At 38.5% G+C, this 18,730-nt stretch overlaps 1 long non-coding RNA gene across 1 annotated transcript in view; it reads left to right on the forward strand.

Annotated features, from left to right (window-relative positions):
- Nucleotides 1-1,015: 1,015 nt before the first annotated feature.
- The window catches only part of LOC131480465 (uncharacterized), a 69,061-nt gene continuing 51,346 nt past the window's right edge, over nucleotides 1,016-18,730 (forward strand). Inside the window, exon 1 of the long non-coding RNA XR_009245549.1 lies at nucleotides 1,016-1,178. This is a non-coding gene — a long non-coding RNA (uncharacterized LOC131480465). The remainder of the gene's footprint in view (nucleotides 1,179-18,730) is intronic.

Here is an 18,730-nt window from a genome sequence, read left to right on the forward strand (position 1 = left end):
AAAATAATAATGTAAGTTTTGTCTAGTTAATACATAGTCCAGTAACCTAATACAAGTTGACTAATGCATGTCACTTAATGCATGTGTCACTTAATATCAACCATTTACAGACCTAGAATCATTGTATATTCTATACTTTGATAAGACTGGTAGTGCAGTACATTTGTTTACACCTGCATCACCACAGACAGGTGACGATGCATTGTCTGACTGCACAGAAATCCTGAGGGGATGTGACTTTTGCACTGCAGGAGTGTGTGCAGTTTGTTGTTGCTGCAGCTGAAGAACTCACGGTAAGCGCTGGGGATCTGGATGAGAGTAAAAGTACCCACCCTCGTTAAGCCTAGTGCTGCTAAACAAATTAGCTGAGCTTACTGTATAGTACATTCCTGTGTATACATTTCAGGTATGGTGGCCATGCTTTGAAGATGCAACTTGTGAAGTGCTTTTTATTAGATATTTCCAGTAAATAATCTGAAATGCATTATAGATTCAAATACGTGTATAAAATCTAATTTCTTATAGAACATTTTCTCTGGCTGAACAATGTTTTAGGAGTACAGGTGACTAAGATGCTTTAATCAGAGCGTGTGACAGGAGTTCTGATTACTTGACTCAGAGTCAGATCTCTCTCTTCCTCCGCTCCCTCTCTCTCTCTCAGGTTAATCATCTCCCTTCCCTTCTCTTTCTTTCATCTCTTTCTTTCCATTTCTCTGTCTCCCTCTCTGTGCTGCTTCCCTAGCTTCTTAAGTGAGTAGCAAAATATGCAGAATTCTCTGACTTGAATATGTGGATTGTGTCAAAACCATGACCAACAACATATGCATTAGTCAACTTGTATTAGCTTATAGCACATAACAAATACTTCTCAAATGTTAGTGTATTGGGATAACCAAGAATATGGGTTTCTTTTGTTTTGTGTCAGTGGCAGGCCCCTGCTGGTAAATGACCACTCTGCTCTTTTTCTATTTGCTTTCCACTTTAGTTTTCTGGTGAATTCCATTCACAATTTTGACTTGAGCTACGCAGCTATCAAGGCACACACAGAAGAGCTAGTCCATTAGCCCAAGCCCTCAAGTGCCCAAAGCTTCCATCCACAGCATCGCTTCACCTGCTGTTAGTCAAAGCAGACCACACAGTAGCTACAACACCAGCCGGTCAAGACAGTTGGGATGTAGGTAAGGAAAGCTGATTTGCCTTTGTCTTTAGGTGAAATAACTTTCTAGAATTTTGCACCTACCAAGAGATAATGGTTATTAAAAAAGTAATGTACAGCTAAATGTTGTTGAAAGTTGGGTGATAGCTGTCATTACTGTTAGAAAAAATGATGTCGTTCTAAATGATTTGCCTTTAGATTTAATGAGAAAAATATCCGGTAAGGATTTCTGAAACATCCAGTGGAACTCCTCTAAATTTGCCAAATGCTTCTCCAGATGTTTACAAGTGTCAAATTAAACATGCAAATTATTTTGCTTCATGTGGGGCTTTTAATTGAAGAATCACTCATTTTCTGGTTTCTTCAAAATTTCTAACATTTGGTAGTTGGTAGCATTATTAAGGAATATTTGCTTAAAATGAAGTCACGTACCTGTCTTTGCAGCATGATCAAGCCCTTGTAGCGTTCAGCATGTGCAGGTGATGACGAATGGCACCTCTTTTAAACAAAGCCTCTGTGCTGCCTTATTCAGAGATTATGTAAATACAAATAGTGCTTTCCTACTTAGCCATATTTTCCTCTTCAAATGAAATGGCGATTGCTATGTGTATCACAAAATTCTTAGGGCATTTCCAAGTTCAAATTTAATTTCTTGCTTATTTAAATATAATTTCCAATAGCAAATTGGACAAATATGCATCTGGAAATTATAGCTGCAATTTCACCACACTCGCAGAAGGCAGAGGAAATGAATATATTTTCATTACTTTATGTGTTAATTAAAACACGACTATTCTACAATCTCTTATAGCCAGAGTATACAGAAGCCTTGGAAATAAATAAAAAATCACAAGTCACAACTCAAAGATCCAAACTCTTGTTGCAGGAAGTGGTTACTGTGCATAAAACCGCTGGTAAAATTGGTCCTTGGTATGTGACCTTCCTGGCTGTAATAATACCAACAAGTCAGCTGTTTGGCTGCTTTGTTAGGTGTGTTGTCATGCAACCAGATCTGCCAATGCCTTGGCAGTTGGTACACAGAAGCTATATAATCCTTCAATTGATGGCAACCCTGCCAGATTAATATTCTTTTTAAAAATATTTTTTAAGTATTTTCATTTAATTTTATTGTAAAGTCAGATACACAGAGAGGAGGAGAGACAGGAAGATCTTCTGTCCAATGATTCACTCCCCAGGCAACCACAATGGCCAGAGCTGCGCTTATCTGAAGCCAGGAGCCAGGAACCTCCTCCAGGTCTCCCACGTGGGTGCAGGGTCCCAAGGTTTTGGGGCATCCTCGACTGCTTTCGCAGGCCACAAGCAGGGAGCTGGATGGGAAGTGGGACCTCAGGGATTAGAATCAGTATCCATATGGGATCCCAGTGGGTTCAAGGAGAGGACTTTAGTTAAAAAGTAATATATAGAGAAATCTAAAAATCAGTGAGACAAAATAAATACAGAGTTTAAAAAGGAGAAAGGGCGGGGCCCGGCGGCGTGGCCTAGCGGCTAAAGTCCTCGCCTTGAAAGCCCCGGGATCCCATATGGATGATAGGGTCCAAGTACTTTGCCATGAGTCCTTGCCATCCAAGGTGAATCAGCAGGGAGCTGGAGGGAAGCAAAGTAGCCAGGACTTCAGCAGGGCACTCAATGGATGAGAAGCTGTGGCTAATCCCACTGCCCGGACTTGGCTTCACGAACGTGCAGAAAACACTTGACGGATTTAGAAGTTTTCTGTTTTCTGTTGTAATTCTTCTAAGTAGTATCTCTTCACTCCATTTCTGTAAAGTTGATGACATAAATGCTAAACTTTGTTGCTGTGTCATAGTCACAAAGGCATTGCTCGTGTTTGGTAAACCTTTTCTATTTTTTCAGATTGAGTAATTCCCGGTACTCTGCTTCCTAGTATGCTAATTGTCCCCCTGTTTTCTCCATTCTGCTGTTAAATTCATCCACTGAGGATTTTTTCCCCCAGTTTTTATGTTTTTCAATGTTAATTTTTTTGGGGGGGGTTTCTTGTATGTTTTATTTCTCTTGCCAATGTTTTTCTCTATTAATTCAGTTCTAAAGTCTTTGGTATGTGAGATTGGTACCCCAGAAACTGAATAAATTGCCTGTTGGAACACCTGATTCCCTGATGGAAGTGCCTGGTTTAAGTGCGTGCTGCTCTGCTGCCCATCCAGAATCCTGCTAATGTGCCTTGGAGGGAAGCAGATGATGGCTCACATGTTTGAGACTCGGTCACCCACTTGAGAGATCCAGATAAAGTTCCATGTGTCTGGCTTTGGTCTGGACCAGCCCTAACTGTTGCAGTGCTTGAGGACTGAACCAGGTGGTGAAAGATTCTCTCTCTCTCATTCTTTCTCTGTTTCTTTGTATGTGTGTGTGTGTCTCTCTGTCCATCTTTCCCTTTCTTAATCTCTGTCACCCAGTCCTTCAAATTCCTAACTGAATAAAACTCTTAAAAATTCTGCTTTATATTTGAAAGACAGAGGGACACAGAGAGAAGGAAAGACAGAAATATCTTCCACCCACTGAATCACTTTCATTTGGAACTGGGGCAAATCGAAATCTGGTGTCTGGAACTTCATCCATGTCTAACACTTGGATAGTCATCTTCTTTTAATTTCCCATGCACATAGTAGGGAACCGGATCGACAGTTTAACAACTGGGGCTTGAACCAGCACTCATGGGATGTCTGCATTTAAGTAGTAGCTCACTCTGCCACAGTACTTGTCCCAAGAAATTTTTTTAACGTCTTAGGTTTGCTATCAGGATAATATCCACATGTGCAATGCTACAAGTGAGCTTCAAGTTCAGGAACAATTTCAGAGGTTGCCTCCTTGGCTTCTTTCCTCTTTGTGGTTATGTTGATACTTTGTTTCAACCAGCCTTTTAAGAATGCTGTTTAGGAACTTTCCAAGAGCTAAATAATAGCAGGTCTTACTTGAGCTCATTGTGGATTCCCTCAGGAACAGGGGCAGACATAATGGGAAATCCGAAGCCTTATTTTAAATAAATTTAAAAAAAATCATGTTTTCTTGTTCAAATAGAAAACATTTCATATTCATACATTATGTTAAATTCTGATAAGATTTTATTTTCCATTTTCAAAAATGTATGACTTCATCCATTTTATGCATCAAAGATTGGAGCTACAAATTAAAATGGGGGAGATATAAGGAACATGATGTTTCTTTTCCTATTTATGCTATTAATATTGGAGTCTTCTTAGTCTGCGCTTGGGTATATGCAATCAAGAGCAGTGAGACCAGGTGAATACATACTTCTGAGGTTCAAAGCATTAATAAGTTCTGGAATCCCTTATGTTTTTAAACCTACCTGGTCTCTAAGCCTTCCGATTTATAAGCTTAGCTTCCAATTTTTGGAGGTAAACATTAAGCAATACTAATTAATAATTTATATAAAGACTATTTCCCGTGAGATATGGTTCCTTGGTTGGATACAATTTATAACTTTAAATTCACAAGTTGTTAATGAAAAAAGAGTTTGACCTCACCAAATTATTCTGATATTTTTGAAGCTGGAGGAATAAACTAAAAACAACTGTTAACTTTTTCCTTCCAATATTATCTTTTTGAAATTTCCATTTTGTTCAAACTGTGTTGTTGTTTATCATGAATAATGATGCTGAAAGCAATACTCTGGGAACATGAATAATTTATTGGAGACCCTAAAATGAGAGAATAATAATATAAGCTTGGAGATGAGTCTTGTAGCATAGAAGGTTAAAACATCACAATTAATAAGACTGTCCTACACTGGAATTCCTATGTTCGCCACGTAGTTTCATAATAAAGCATAATTGACAGCTCCAAGTTCTGGAGTCTCTGAAACCTGTAGAGAAGACTTAGATGGTGTTCTAGCTTTCTGGGTCAGCCTGGATTACCCTGGATCAGCCCAGAATATTTTGCTGTGAATATTTTGGGGAGTGAGCTAGTGGATGGATCATCTCTCTGTCTTTCTGTGTCTCTGCCTACCAAATATGAAATATTTACAAATAGATATATTTCTTTTAAACATGAAACCATATGATAGCTTTAAGTCAAATATAGATCCAAGCATGTATGGGAATTTGAAAGGCGTTAATATTTATCTTAGGATAATATAGAATCACACACTAAATAAATAATAGTAAGATAATTTGATCATTTGAAATCCATCATGCACAATGACTAGTTAAGTTTTGAATATCAATTTAACTTTTAGGGAGATTGAACGTTTCTGTGTATACAATAATATCACAAAGCATTCGAAAAAAATTTTTTCTTACGACTTTGTAGTGGGGAAAACTTGTACACGTACAATATGGAATTCAGAAGTAATTTTTAAAATATAGGTTAAGCATGTAACAATTATAATTCTGTATGGGATTTGAAAAAGCATGAAAGAAGAAAAAATATTCAGGCTTTGCCAAATGCATCATGAATATAAGACCACTGCAATTCATAGAACTCCTAAAGTCAGTCTTGAAAAACAGAATCCTATAGGAAAATGTGTGAAATGTGGTTTTATAATTTCTGGGAGAAATTTAAATGTGCTGGAATAAATTGTACCAGATCATAACACAAGTCTCAGAAATAGTAAAAAAAAAAAAAAACAAAAAAAAACAAAGAAATTATGCCAAGTATTCTTTCTGATCACAATAAAATAAAGCTGGAAATCAACAACTTAAGAAATATACAAGCACATGGATAGAGAATAATACACGACTGAATGAACAGTGGGTCATAGAAGAAATTAAAGGGGAATTAAAAAAAAATCCTGAAAATGTATAAAGCTGACAATACAACATTTAAAAACTTATGGGATACTGCAAAAGCAGTGTTAAGTTCATAGCAATTCATGTCTAACTCAAATCCAAAAGACATCAGATACATGATTTATCAAAACAATTTAAGGACATACAAAACAACAAACCAAATCAGTAATAGGAAGAAATGATTAATATTAGAGAAGGCTTAAATAACATTTAACCAAAAGTTATATAAAATCATAATCAGTGAATCTAAGAAAGACCCTGTTATTTGAAAAAAGAATTGTTCCCATTGGTCATTTATCAAAAAAAGGAAGAATCTCTAAATCAATAAAATCAGAAATATGAGCTGTAATGATGGACACACATATATACAAATAATTGTCAAGAGTTATTACAGTTATATTCTAACAAACTATAAAAGCTAGAAGCAAATGGACAGATTCCTATACAGGTACAATCTGCCAAAATTGACTAAGATGGCTATAGAGTCAGTAATAAAAACTCTCTTAAGAAAGCAAAGTCTAGTAACAGATGGCGATAGTTGTTGAATTCTACTTAAAATTTCAATCTTTTCAAAACAGTTGAAAGAGAAGGAATCCTCCCAAAATCCTTTTATGAGGCCAGAATCAATCTCAAAACCAGAAAAAGATACAGCAATGAAAGACAAGTATAGATGAATATCCCTGGTGAACATATATGTAAAAATCCTCACCAAAATTGCTAATTGAATCCAGCATTGAATCTGAAACATCATTACTTCAAATCAAATGTATTTTATCCTTGGTATTCAGTTATGGTTCAGCCTCTGCAACTCAAGCAATTGAAGAACAAAAAATATTCGACTATCTCAATAAATGCAGATAAAGTATTTGATGAAATACTACATTTTTTTTCCTAATGAAAACCTTAAGTCAAACTGATTGTAGAAGGAACATTTCTTAACCCAATTAAGGCGATATATAGCAAACCCATGGACAGCATTGTATTGAATGGAAAAAAATTGGAACAACTTCCACTAACATCTGCAATCAAATAAGTATGCATATTTTCATGACTACTATTCATTATATCTTGGAAGTCTTACAGTCATTAGGCAAGTAAAAGGAATTAAAGTGTTACAAATTGGAAAAGAGAATGTCAAATTACCCCTGTTTGAAGATTATGTGATTCTATTTATAGGGTAATCAAAAACCTCTACCAAAAGACTATTGAAACTCATCAGTGTTTGGTAAAGTTGCATGATAGAAAATCAGCACACAAAAATCAATAGGTTTTGCAAACACCTGTAATACTATGGCTGAGAAAAGCATGCAAAATCAATCCCTTTCAAATAGCTGCAAAAAAATTTAAATATCTTCAAATAAATTTAACCAAGGATGTAACAATGAAAATTATAAAACATTGAAGAACACATAAAAAATAGAAAAATTTTCCATGTTATTGAATTGGTAGCCTAAATATAATCAAAATATGCATACTTCTGAAAACAGTTTACACATTCAATGTGATCTCAATTAAAAACCTGGTCTTCATATATCTCGAAAAAATGATGTTAGAATCTTTATGGATACTTATGAGACTGTGAACAGATAAAGCAATCTCACACAGCAACACCAAAATTGGAGGTATCACAACACTAACTGAAATATGTAGTTTGGGGCAGTTGGAACCCAAAAGAGTCCTTTGATTAGCTGTTTCTGTCCCCACTTTCCTATCTACTGCCTTAATGTGTGTGCAACAGCCCAGATATTTCAATTTGTTTTTTCTGTACTTTGGGCATCCCTCTTTGCTCTGTTTTGAGTACCATTCTGATTTTGCTGGTGCCTGTAAATTATGGAGACCTAGGGTTAGTAATTATACCTTTTTAGAAGTGTTTAATCCCATTACTTCTCCAGTCCAGGTACAAAGTCCTTCTCTGAATTTCTAAGGCAAGTTCTTCCTACCCCTCCCAAGCACTAATTTTGGTGTCTGTTTTATGTTAAGTCTCTTTTATTAGAGGAAAGGATTACCTTTTCAGTTTCTGTGTTTTGTGCCAATCTTTTGGATTTGGACGTACGTAGCAGGCATGGGAGGTAAGAAATAATAGCAGAATTATTTAACTGAATAAATGAGTCATATTACAACATATTTATCTGGAGGAAGATTACATTAAGGGTTTATTTCTCAATGGTACAAGTTATTTAGATGAACTTTTGTCCTTAACTCCAATTTATTTTGTATGTATACTGACTCTTAGTTATATGGACCTCCAGATTTATTTTGACCTGCTACTGAAAACCATCGACCAATTATTCACTGCTAAATAACTTGTCTGATTTCTGAGTGATGATCTGCACACCTTACATGAAATTTCTATCGTATTTTGCCACAACATGAGCCTCAGATCCACAAACACTGTTTATTTGAATGTGTACATGTCACTCAGGATCTCTCAACTTAGTATCATTTAACCACTATCCATTTTAACAGCAACTTACAACATTTATGAGAGAAATGTTTTTCTCTCCCATGTTAAAGGCCTTCAATAATGGGCTGATTCAGAAAGGATAGTTCTGACAAGCCACAGACTCAGAGCTGCAGTTTGTGATTCTCTTGCCTGGCTGTGCCATTAGGGCTCTTAATGCCAGTGCTCTGGGTGCTACAGGCATCCTTTAGATATCAGGGTGGTGGCATGTCATGGGCCTCTATCAAAGAATTCTTCTAGAAAATCCACCTGATTTTTCAATTTTACATTTCATTAACTAGAATTTACAATGAAAAGTGAAAAAAGTACTGGCCAGTGTAATTAAATTCCTACTAGTTTTTGACTGGAGAAAGTTTTTTTTGCCTCTCCAAGTCCATGTATTTATTGCTAAAATATGCTAAACACAGCCCTTCTCACATAAATGTCACTATGCATTAGAACCCCCCAAGCAGTGAAAGTCACATAGCTGGTTCTCAACAAGTGACACTTACGTATTGTTATTGCTGTTATACATGAAACTGTTGACATCGAGGTTACGATAGCTCTTCCAGGACACCACCTCTGGAGGTGATTGAACTAGTTCTGAGCCACTTCAGACTTGCTGTGAAATGCAGTGGGTCTAGAACTGAGTTCCTCCTTCCAGTTCAGTCCTCTGTAGCATAAGCTCTGAAAGAGTTTTGTTCTGAGTTTTCAGGATGGCTGAAAATAGAATTAAGATAGAAAGATCCACTTTCTTGGTTCAAGTTACTCAAATAGTTGCCTTACTTTCCATTGAGGGCTTTTTTTTTTTTTTTTTTTTTTTTTTTTTTTTTTTTTGGTTGAAATTTGGCTGAAATCAACAGTATTAATTGAGTGTGTAATTCTGGAACCATCCAAGAAAGCTAAAATCGTTTAAAATTAGTTGGGGTTTAGTAACTAGGTTGAACTTTGCCTTTGTGAAGCAGTTTCCAGCTGACTCATTGCAGCTGCAACAATTGACATCCTTTGATGCCTTTCACGCACAGGCTAACTTGGCAGGCAGCTCTCCCAGTGGAGTGGGTTTCAGAGCCTCAGTGAATCTCAGGATTGGAATAGACTTTAGAGGTCATGAAATCTAAACCTTCATGTAATGATTGAATTGGCTTACATCTACCCCACCAAGTGGTTTCCTAACCTACCCCTGGATAAGTCCTGTGGCAAATAAATAGTGGAGATTTCCACATGTGCTGAATTGCATAATCCTTCCTGTATTTGAACAGTTCTGACTTCTTTATGTTGAGCTGAAATCTGCATGCTTAAGCATTCTTTCAGCAGGACTATTGCTTTCTGTGTTACAAGCATTGTCCACTTTGGAAACCTAGAATCAATCTGCTGTCTGAGGACTATGGCGTTGATAGATCTTGGGCGTTTCCTCACCGCTAAATATCATCCGTTTTCTCTTACTCATGGTGGCTTTAACTTTCCTCACCATCCTTAAGCCTAACCCAGTTATGGTTTGATTAAATTATTTTCAAAATGGTTTCCTGCATCCCAGGAATGGAGGAATTACTCAAACTGTCTTGGTAAAGTAAGAAGGAAGTTGCTTAAAAAATGATGGAGACTGGTGGGAGGTTTCGTGGAGGTTTGATTTGTTGTGCTTACAATTCAGCCAATGTTACACCTTCATTTCCTGTTATAAAGGTTAGACGCATAACAAGGTCACAGCACTCTATAACTACAAAGTAGAGCAAGTTGGGTTATTTAACTGGAGTTTTCAGGTTCTAATTGCTTCATTTTATTTGTATGGCTTCTGAATATGGGTGAGGAATGGTATCATTTTATAGTAAAAATGACAGGTGACCAAACTCTGGAAGTTGGCGTTTATCCCTTAGTAGATAGAAATTTCAGGCAAAATAAGCAAGCTCACTTGTTAGTTTCAGGTTCTGTATGAAATGAAAGTAGCAGTTTGACATCATGCATGCATGTACGTATTTATAGAACTGCAACAACTGGACCTGGACCAGGCTGAAGCCATTGCAGTCTCCAACATGAGTGGCTGGCTAAGCATTTGGGTCATCTTCTGTTGCTTTCAGAAGCCCATAAATAGAAGATGGATTGGAAGTGAAGGAACCTGGGCCCCAAATGGCACTCAGCTGGGATGCCAGTATTACAGGCAGCGATCTAGCACACTGCCGTGGCATGGTCCCGTAGTTCTGGTTCCTGTTGGCTCTTACCCATGTTGTGGTGCTTCCAGGAGCAGCTCATTGTGAATCCACATGTAACATACTATATACACGTGTGTGTGCCTGTTTGTGTATTTGTGAAGTGATTTTGGAAATCCTGCTCTATTCTTCAGGAAATAACATTGAATAGGATTAATACTGAATGACATTTGTGTTTACATCTAAGTAACTTTTATTTGAATAATATAATTACCATCTCTGCTTATGGAATAGCAACAAATGATCATTTACATTTCACCAAACATATGCAGTAAGGATAAAATGATTTATTTTAGTCAATTCGATTTTTAGTTACAAGGTGATCGTAATAGTTTGTTTTATGTCTTGATGAATGATTGCCTAGTGGAAAAAATGTTAAATAAAGTCCATTATCTTCATAGCTCTTGTATTATTATGATAAAACACTGAATGAAACCGTTGTAAGGGTCCTGAAATGTGATACTTCACTAGAGTAACACTGCTTATTTGGACTTTGTGAATATGGATGCTTACTAGTGTCAAAACTGACTCATTTTTATTCAAAATCTTAAAGTACTTTTAATCAAAATAGAGCCACAAACAACTGTCACTTTTCCTTCATCACTTGCCTGGAAGGCATAACATAGAATCTTGCCTGTGGGTGTTGTGTGTTTGCTTTGCAAAAGCATATTTTGCTTTTAATAATGGGAATTCAGCTTCAATTTTTTTTAAAGATTTATTCATTTTTCATTACAGCCAGATATACAGAGATGAGGAGAGACAGAGAGGAAGATCTTCCGTCCGATGATTCACTTCCCAAATGAGCCGCAACAGGCCGATGTGCACCGATCCGATGCCAGGAACCTGGAACCTCTTCCGGGTCTCCCACGCGGGTGCAGTGTCCCAATGCATTGGGCCGTCCTCGACTGCTTTCCCAGGCCACAAGCAGGGAGCTGGATGGGAAGTAGAGCTGCTGGGATTAGAACCGGCGCCCATATGGGGATCCCGGGGCATTCAAGGCGAGGACTTTAGCTGCTAGGCCATGCCGCCGGGCCCTCAGCTTCAATTTTAATCAATATTTTTTTTACAATTGTGAGAATTTTGAAATCTTTGAGATTATATAACTTTAACATGTGTGAGTATATGTTATACATATATTTCTCTCCACATGAGCATCTTTTAAATCGTTTCATTTATTTAATTACAGAGAAAGGGAGAGTTAGAGACATCTCCCATCTTCTGGTTCACTCTCTGAATGGCTGTAGGAATCAGGGTTTGGCTAGGCCACAGTTAGGAGTCCAGGAGATTCATCTAAGCCTTCCACATGGATTCACTGGCTGGAGGACTTGGAATATTTTCCGCTGCTTTCCCTGTAGCATTAGCAGAAAGTTGAATCAAAAGTGGAGCAGCTGGAAGTTGAGCTGGCATCCATTTGGTATGCTGGCATTGCAGGGGGCAATTTAGCCCACTATGCCACAGTGCTGGACTCCATAAATACATAGTTAAAAATTTTAAAAGCTGTAAAAGAAATCACTACATGATTTTGACTAAATTAGAGTGCAGCCCATTGGTGGTAGACGTATCCTGCAACACTGAAGGCTTGAAAGCTAGCCTCTGTCTTTAAAAAAGTACACAAACAATAGAGGTGCATTGCTGGACTATGTGCATTTCAGGGAATTCTCTCTCTCCAGGGATATACATCTCCTGGATCACTAGCGACCCTGAACTTGGACTATAGGATCTCTTTCCAAATGTCTAGAAAGAGCACATCTTTCCTTGTTTCTTTGAAAAATACTCCCCAGAAAATGGTGAAAATGTTACAGCAGTTTGCCATAATGAACCGTAAAAGGCATCCACAACAGTTTCCACATATCAGCAATTGTCATTGACAACGCTCGCCTTCACCCATAGCAGTCTTTTCAACCATACCTTGATATATCTACGTGTTACATGAACTAAAGATGAAATGCTATTGAAATTAAAAATCCAATTTAATATCAGATTACTGTTTGGTTACGGTTGGCAATCCAATTTTCTAGGTTAGATAGGCTTTCTTTGTGTGTAAACCTTAGTTAATCATTTATTTTAGATTTTGAAAAAAAGCATATTACTACTTAAAAGGTTGAACCTTATTATGCAGGCATGGTTATTGAAAATATAATGATTAGGGGTTTAACAGATTGTGCCAAATTTTCAGAAACTTAAAATTATGAGTGTACTTTGACATAAATGTTTTCCTTTTTTTCAGTTGGGAGATTATATGATCATATGCTTTAAAGGGAAGATAAATATTGGATAAGTGCATGCCACCAGTCCATACTTCCTGGCTGAAAGAAGTCCCTGAAAGCCTCAGGAAGCGATTTGGCCTGGTGCAGGCAGTGAGGGGTGGGGGAGTGTACATTGCTGGGGAAGGGGTTCTGAGGGTGTGTGGGAATAGGGGCCACCAAGTTAAGTGTTTGACAGGTGTGGAATGACTTATGGGGGAATCCACAGACAAGGCCACTTCATTGACAAAAATGGGCTGACTTACAATTGAGAGACTCTAGGGCATGTCCGCGTCACCCATGTAGGTGACCTGGGCTGTGTGAAGTAGCATTGCCTGCCACTCAGCAATGCAAGCGAAAACTGGGGCTGGAGGGCCTGCCCATTAGGGCTAGGCTACAGTACCCACAAGATTGGTACAGGAGGTCAGCCACATCAGGCTAGGCTGCAATACTCACCGTAACACGAGAAAACTGAATCGGGACAGATTCTGCAGGGAACTTGTAGCTTTCCCTTATGACTGTGTGTTTGCATAAGAATTGGGGGTAGTGATGGGCCACACATGCATTATCATGGAATTCATCAACACTCCCGGGGGCCAATGCTGAGAGTAGGCTGGGTTGGGTCAGGCCATAACACCTGTTGGCAAGTGCCATTACCAGGTGTGTGTTGTGTCAAACGAGATTGTAGTATCCCCTGGCAAGTGCAAGATCTGGGTCTGGAGACAGTCCATATAGTCGGCATTCCCCTGCTAGGCTGCAACTCCCACTGGTGAGCATGAGAGCCAGGTCTTGGAGTGGGTCAGGTTGGGGAAGGCAGCAGAACCCATTGCCAGCAGATATGTGGGCCAGGTCTGGGGGTAGGTCAGGCTAAGCTAAGCCACAGCATCCACGGGAGTGGAAGAGATCCAAAATGGGATGCAGGACCAGATTAGTCAGGTTGCAGCTCCTACAGGTTTGCACAAAAATGAGGGCTGGGTGCAGACCGAGAGTGGGATATTAAGGGTCACCTTGATTAGGCCCCAGCACCTGTTGGTATGCGTGCGGGCTGGTCCCGTGGCAGGTTGAGTTGGGCTAGGCTATAGCACCCATGAGTTCTTGTTATAGATGGGACTGGGTGGAACTGAACAGGTAGCTACATCTAATTGTGTGTGTGTTGGCTGGTACAAGTAGTAGACTGAACATGATCCTACACTAGTTGTTACATAAAAGAGACAAGTTTGAAATTTCCCAGGCAAGGTTTGTTGGGGAATTGTCCAGCTAGATGATCCCTCGACTTAAACCCTGGCTATAGGGAAAATCGTAAGATATGTGATCTGACTTTGGACAGCATGTATCGTGCCTGGACCTGCTTAGTTGTTGATGCTTGTGCAGTGAACAGCATGCCAGATGCACTCAGGAGATGTGATGACCAACTCATCTAGGCCAGTAGAGGGCGGAAAGCAGAACAGGTTGGACAACTCTCCTGTCAAAGCTTTGCAGCAAGTGTCTGCATCTGCTAATGCAGTAATATGAACTTGGTTAGCCAAAATAATGTGGGAAGATTTTCTCAACCCTGGTGCAATGACGCTGACAATGTCTCAAAACCATCAAAGCCACTCAAGTATCACCGTTAGAACATTCTCCCCCATATCAGGGTCTCCAAGGTGTTAGCAAATTACCATTCCCAACCACGTGTGCTGATGTGGTTTGACAGCAAGAGGTGGGCTGCTTCCCTTCCCGCCATTTGGACATAGGAGAAAATAAAATAAAAACACTTGTCCAACCAATCTTCCTCCATGATTTGACACTCCCCACTCTACACAAATGACGACATGGGCATGCATCCCCCTCAACTGCGTTAACAATACTTAAGATTAAAAGAAGAAAATAGGGGCCTGCTATTTGACTTAGTTGGCTAAACTCTGCTTCCAAGCTCTAGCATCCAATACGGGCACTGATCCATGTCCTGGCTGCTTCAGTTCCAATCCAGCTCTCTGTGGCTTCAGACAGCAGTGGAGGGCAGCCCAGTGCCTTGGGACTCTGCTGTTTCATGGGAGATCTGGAAGAGGCTTCTGGCTCCTAGCTTTGGACTGGCCCATGTCTGACCACTGTGACCATTTGGGGAATGAACCAGAAAATCTTAGCCACACTGTCTAACCTTTTCTTCATAAATCTGTCTTCCCAATAAAAACAAATAAATCTTAAAAATAATTAAAAATTTAAAAAAGGGATGTTATTCTGCTTCCCAGAAACTGTCATTACCTCTTTTCTCTCCCTTTCAACAGGATGCTTGGTACATTGCATTCACTTTCTGTGGAAGCCAACTGATGTTTTACCACTTTCAGGTCCTGGTTCGGTCCTCTCTCCTTGCCTTTAACGCTGCAGCTAACTCTAAAAAGAAAAGGTGAACTAATTCAAGTTTGAAAAAGAAAAAGAAATAAAACAAAAGATGATAATACCTAATTACAGGTGTACCTGTTGCAGAGCAAGTAAGCTAATATTTCAAGGAAAATTTAATTCTATTGCTTAATTAAAAAAAGTAAACTAGGGAAAAGTACAAACTTGAATGAACAGTGGCTATGAAAGTGTGAGAAATGAAAGTCTTTTTTTTTTTTTTTAGATTTATTTATTTTTATTACAAAGTCAGACATACAGAGAGGAGGAGAGACAGAGAGGAAGATCTTCCATCCGATGATTCACTCCCCAAGTGACCGCAATGGCCAGGGCTGCGCCGATCTGAAGCCAGGAGCCAGAAACTTCTTCCAGGTCTCACACACAGGTGCAGAAACCCAAGGTTTTGGGCCATCCTCGACTGCTTTCCGAGGACACAAGCAGGGAACTGGATGGGAAGTGGGGCTGCCGGGATTAGAACCAGCGCCCATATGGCATCCCAATGCGTTCAAGGCAAGGACTTTTGGCCACTAGGCCACCATGCTGCGCCCAGGAAATTAAAGTTTTAATAGAATTATGGTTGGGCCCGGTACTATAGCCTAGTGGCTAAAATCTTCATTTTGTGTGTGCTAGGATCCCGTGTGGGCTCTGGTTCGGTCCTGGCTGCTCCACTCACCTTTCAGCTCCCTGCTTGTGGCCTGGGAAAGTAGTAGAGGGTGTTCCAAAGTCTTGGGACTCTGTACCCACACAGGAGACCCGGAGGAGGTTCCTGGCTCCTGATTTTGGATTGACTCAGCTCCGGCCATTACGGTCACTTGGGGAGTGAGTTAGCGAACAGAAGATCTTTCTGTCTTTCCTTCTCTTTGTAGATCTGACTTTGCAATAAAAATCATTAAAATATTTGAAAAAAGAATCTTTGCTGCAATAAATAGTTATGTATGAAGTTACTGTTTAAACTTGATTCTGTAATTTAACAGATTACATTATTTTTCAGATTTTAAGATATTTCATATTTCTATTTTTAATTTACTAAGTTAGCTCTAGTTTGTAGAAATAATTGTTTTACTCCCGAAGTTGGGTAACTTGTATTTTTTGTTTCTTTGTTTAAGAAAATTTGTTTATTTATTTATTTGAAAGACGAAATGAAAAGACAAAGAGATATAAAAGCCAGGTGCCTGGAACTCCATCTGGGTCTCTCACGTGGGCAGCAGGGGCCCACGCGCTTGAGCCATCTCCAATTGCTTGTCCACAAGAATTAGGAGGGAGCTTCGTGAGAAGCGCAATAGTGGCAATTCAAGCAGAACAAGGACTCCAGTGCGCATGTTAGTGCAGCAAGGGGTCTGCTTCCTCCTCTGAACCCATCAGCAGCCCCTGGGTAACTTGCTGTTTTGCTGTGGCTTAGTAATGGAAGGTTTCATCCCATTACTTCAGAAAACCACAGGGCAAATTTCATTATTATAAGACTCTAACTATAGTCCAGCTTTAAAGTTTTCAGTTGAACACTTGAAACAATTTTAGAGGATTATTAGAAAAGAGAAACATTTGTTCTTTATGGGAATATGAATTGCAAACTTTCTCATGTAATTAGGATGCTTGGCTTCTTGATAATCTTGTAGTGCAAACCTTCCCCCAAAATACTGACACCAAATACTGATTTGTCCACCAAAGTGCCGTGTGGTGGAATTTCAAATATCTTGGGTCCTTTTCATTTGATTTGAATGAAATTTATTAAGTGACTATTTCATTTTTTCTGTTAACTATGTACATTCTTGTTTGAGAAGGTCAAAACTATTTTTGATCTGATGAATGATAGTACTATTTTATGTGCCTTCAGAGGGACAAAACACTCACTTGGGAGGCTGTTTAAATGAAACTTTTTTTTTCCCCTCTAGCTTAGTACAGAAAATTGAGTGAATGAGCAAGAATACCTTAAAAAGTCATATAAAATTATTTATTTGGAAATTCAGATTAGAAAAAACAGCATTTGCCAGTTCGATTATATCTAATACAAGCAAATAAACAAATAAGTGAAGATTCCCAGATTGTTGGGTTTGAATAGATTATTAGCAAATTGTAACATCTGTGACTAAGAGATTTCCCCCATTGTGGTGCAATTTACAATTTAAAATATTTGCCTTTGTTTATTAGGAAATTTACATTGGTTTTTTTCATGCTACCAATACCATCTGTTTTTTTTTTTTTACCCAGACTTCCTCAAATAACAAAAATAAATGCACAGAGGGGTTTTTATTTTATAAAATAACTGTGCGAGAAAATGCTTTGTCAAGCAATGTGGCATTGGGAAGAAGGTGTAGCCATACTTCATATTATCCAGAGAGCTATGATATTGCAGGTGGGGAATGTAATAACAAAAAATACAATGTGTTTGTAAATATATGCGTTCGTGTTACCCACTGCCACCTCTCTCTAATTCACATGAAATTCTGGGAACATTCTGAGATTTCCATAACTTGGCTTTCCATTTCTACAATTATTGGTATTGGTATAGTTATACAAAGAATATGGTTTTTGGTATGTTTCGTTAAATTTCTATAAAATGAATGCTATCTGTCTCATAATACAAACTCCTTCAGTTGCTGTGTGATTTCCTCCATTAATGATGAAAACTTCGGTGAAAAATAGACATTAAGATTTTTTTTTCCTGTAGGACACGTATTAGGGCAAAAATGTACATGTGTAAGATGTGCAAAAGAAAATTCCCTGATAGGACTGTTGATAGCTAGATTGCATAACACAATTTGCATAGAAATAAAAACACAGCATGAATAGATCAATTCCTACGGTAAAGTAGAGGAAATGGAACCATCCACATGTGGTGATGCTGCTATACTGGAAATGTGTCTATGTGTTTTAGAAAATACAGATTTGGGAGTATTTATTTCTCTCTAACAAACGTTTGGTTGGTTACCAAAATGGAATTGGAATTAGAAACTGGAAACAGCATTATATACATTGAGCACGGCATTGGAAAAAAGGTTTTCATGCAGAATGACAGCTGCTTTTTTGAGTCATGCGTGTGAACACCTGCATTGTATTCAAGGGAGAGCAAGTAGGCAGGAGGAAATAGGCCTTCCAGAGGAAAATGTCTACCAGGCCTTTCCGTGGGGCCATCTAGCCTATCGCAGTCAGCATTCTTTTTATATAGAAAACACCTTGGGAACCGCTAAAGCCTTCTGTTTCTGCCTCCTACTTTTAAGGGAATGATGCTGTTAACTTACTCAGGGGAAAAACATATCAATTAATGTCTAAAGGGATTACATTATTTTATAAGGACAAACTGCTGGAGAGAAAGCAGTTTCAAAGGTCTGCTAAAAATAGGACACTTTGATAACGGCCATTTATTTGGATTTAATAGGTAGAAACTTATTAAGATATTCAATATGAGTACTGCAAATGGGGCATGAAAGCTTCGGTTTCTATGTAGAATTGGAGATGCTTTCATTTTCCATTTCATGAAATTGAATTTCTCAAAATGGTCTCCATACCTTTTTAATTTAAAGATTTTTCAGCAAGTAAGA

This window comes from Ochotona princeps, chromosome 6 (genome assembly GCF_030435755.1).
Source record: "Ochotona princeps isolate mOchPri1 chromosome 6, mOchPri1.hap1, whole genome shotgun sequence".
Lineage (NCBI taxonomy): Eukaryota > Metazoa > Chordata > Mammalia > Lagomorpha > Ochotonidae > Ochotona > Ochotona princeps.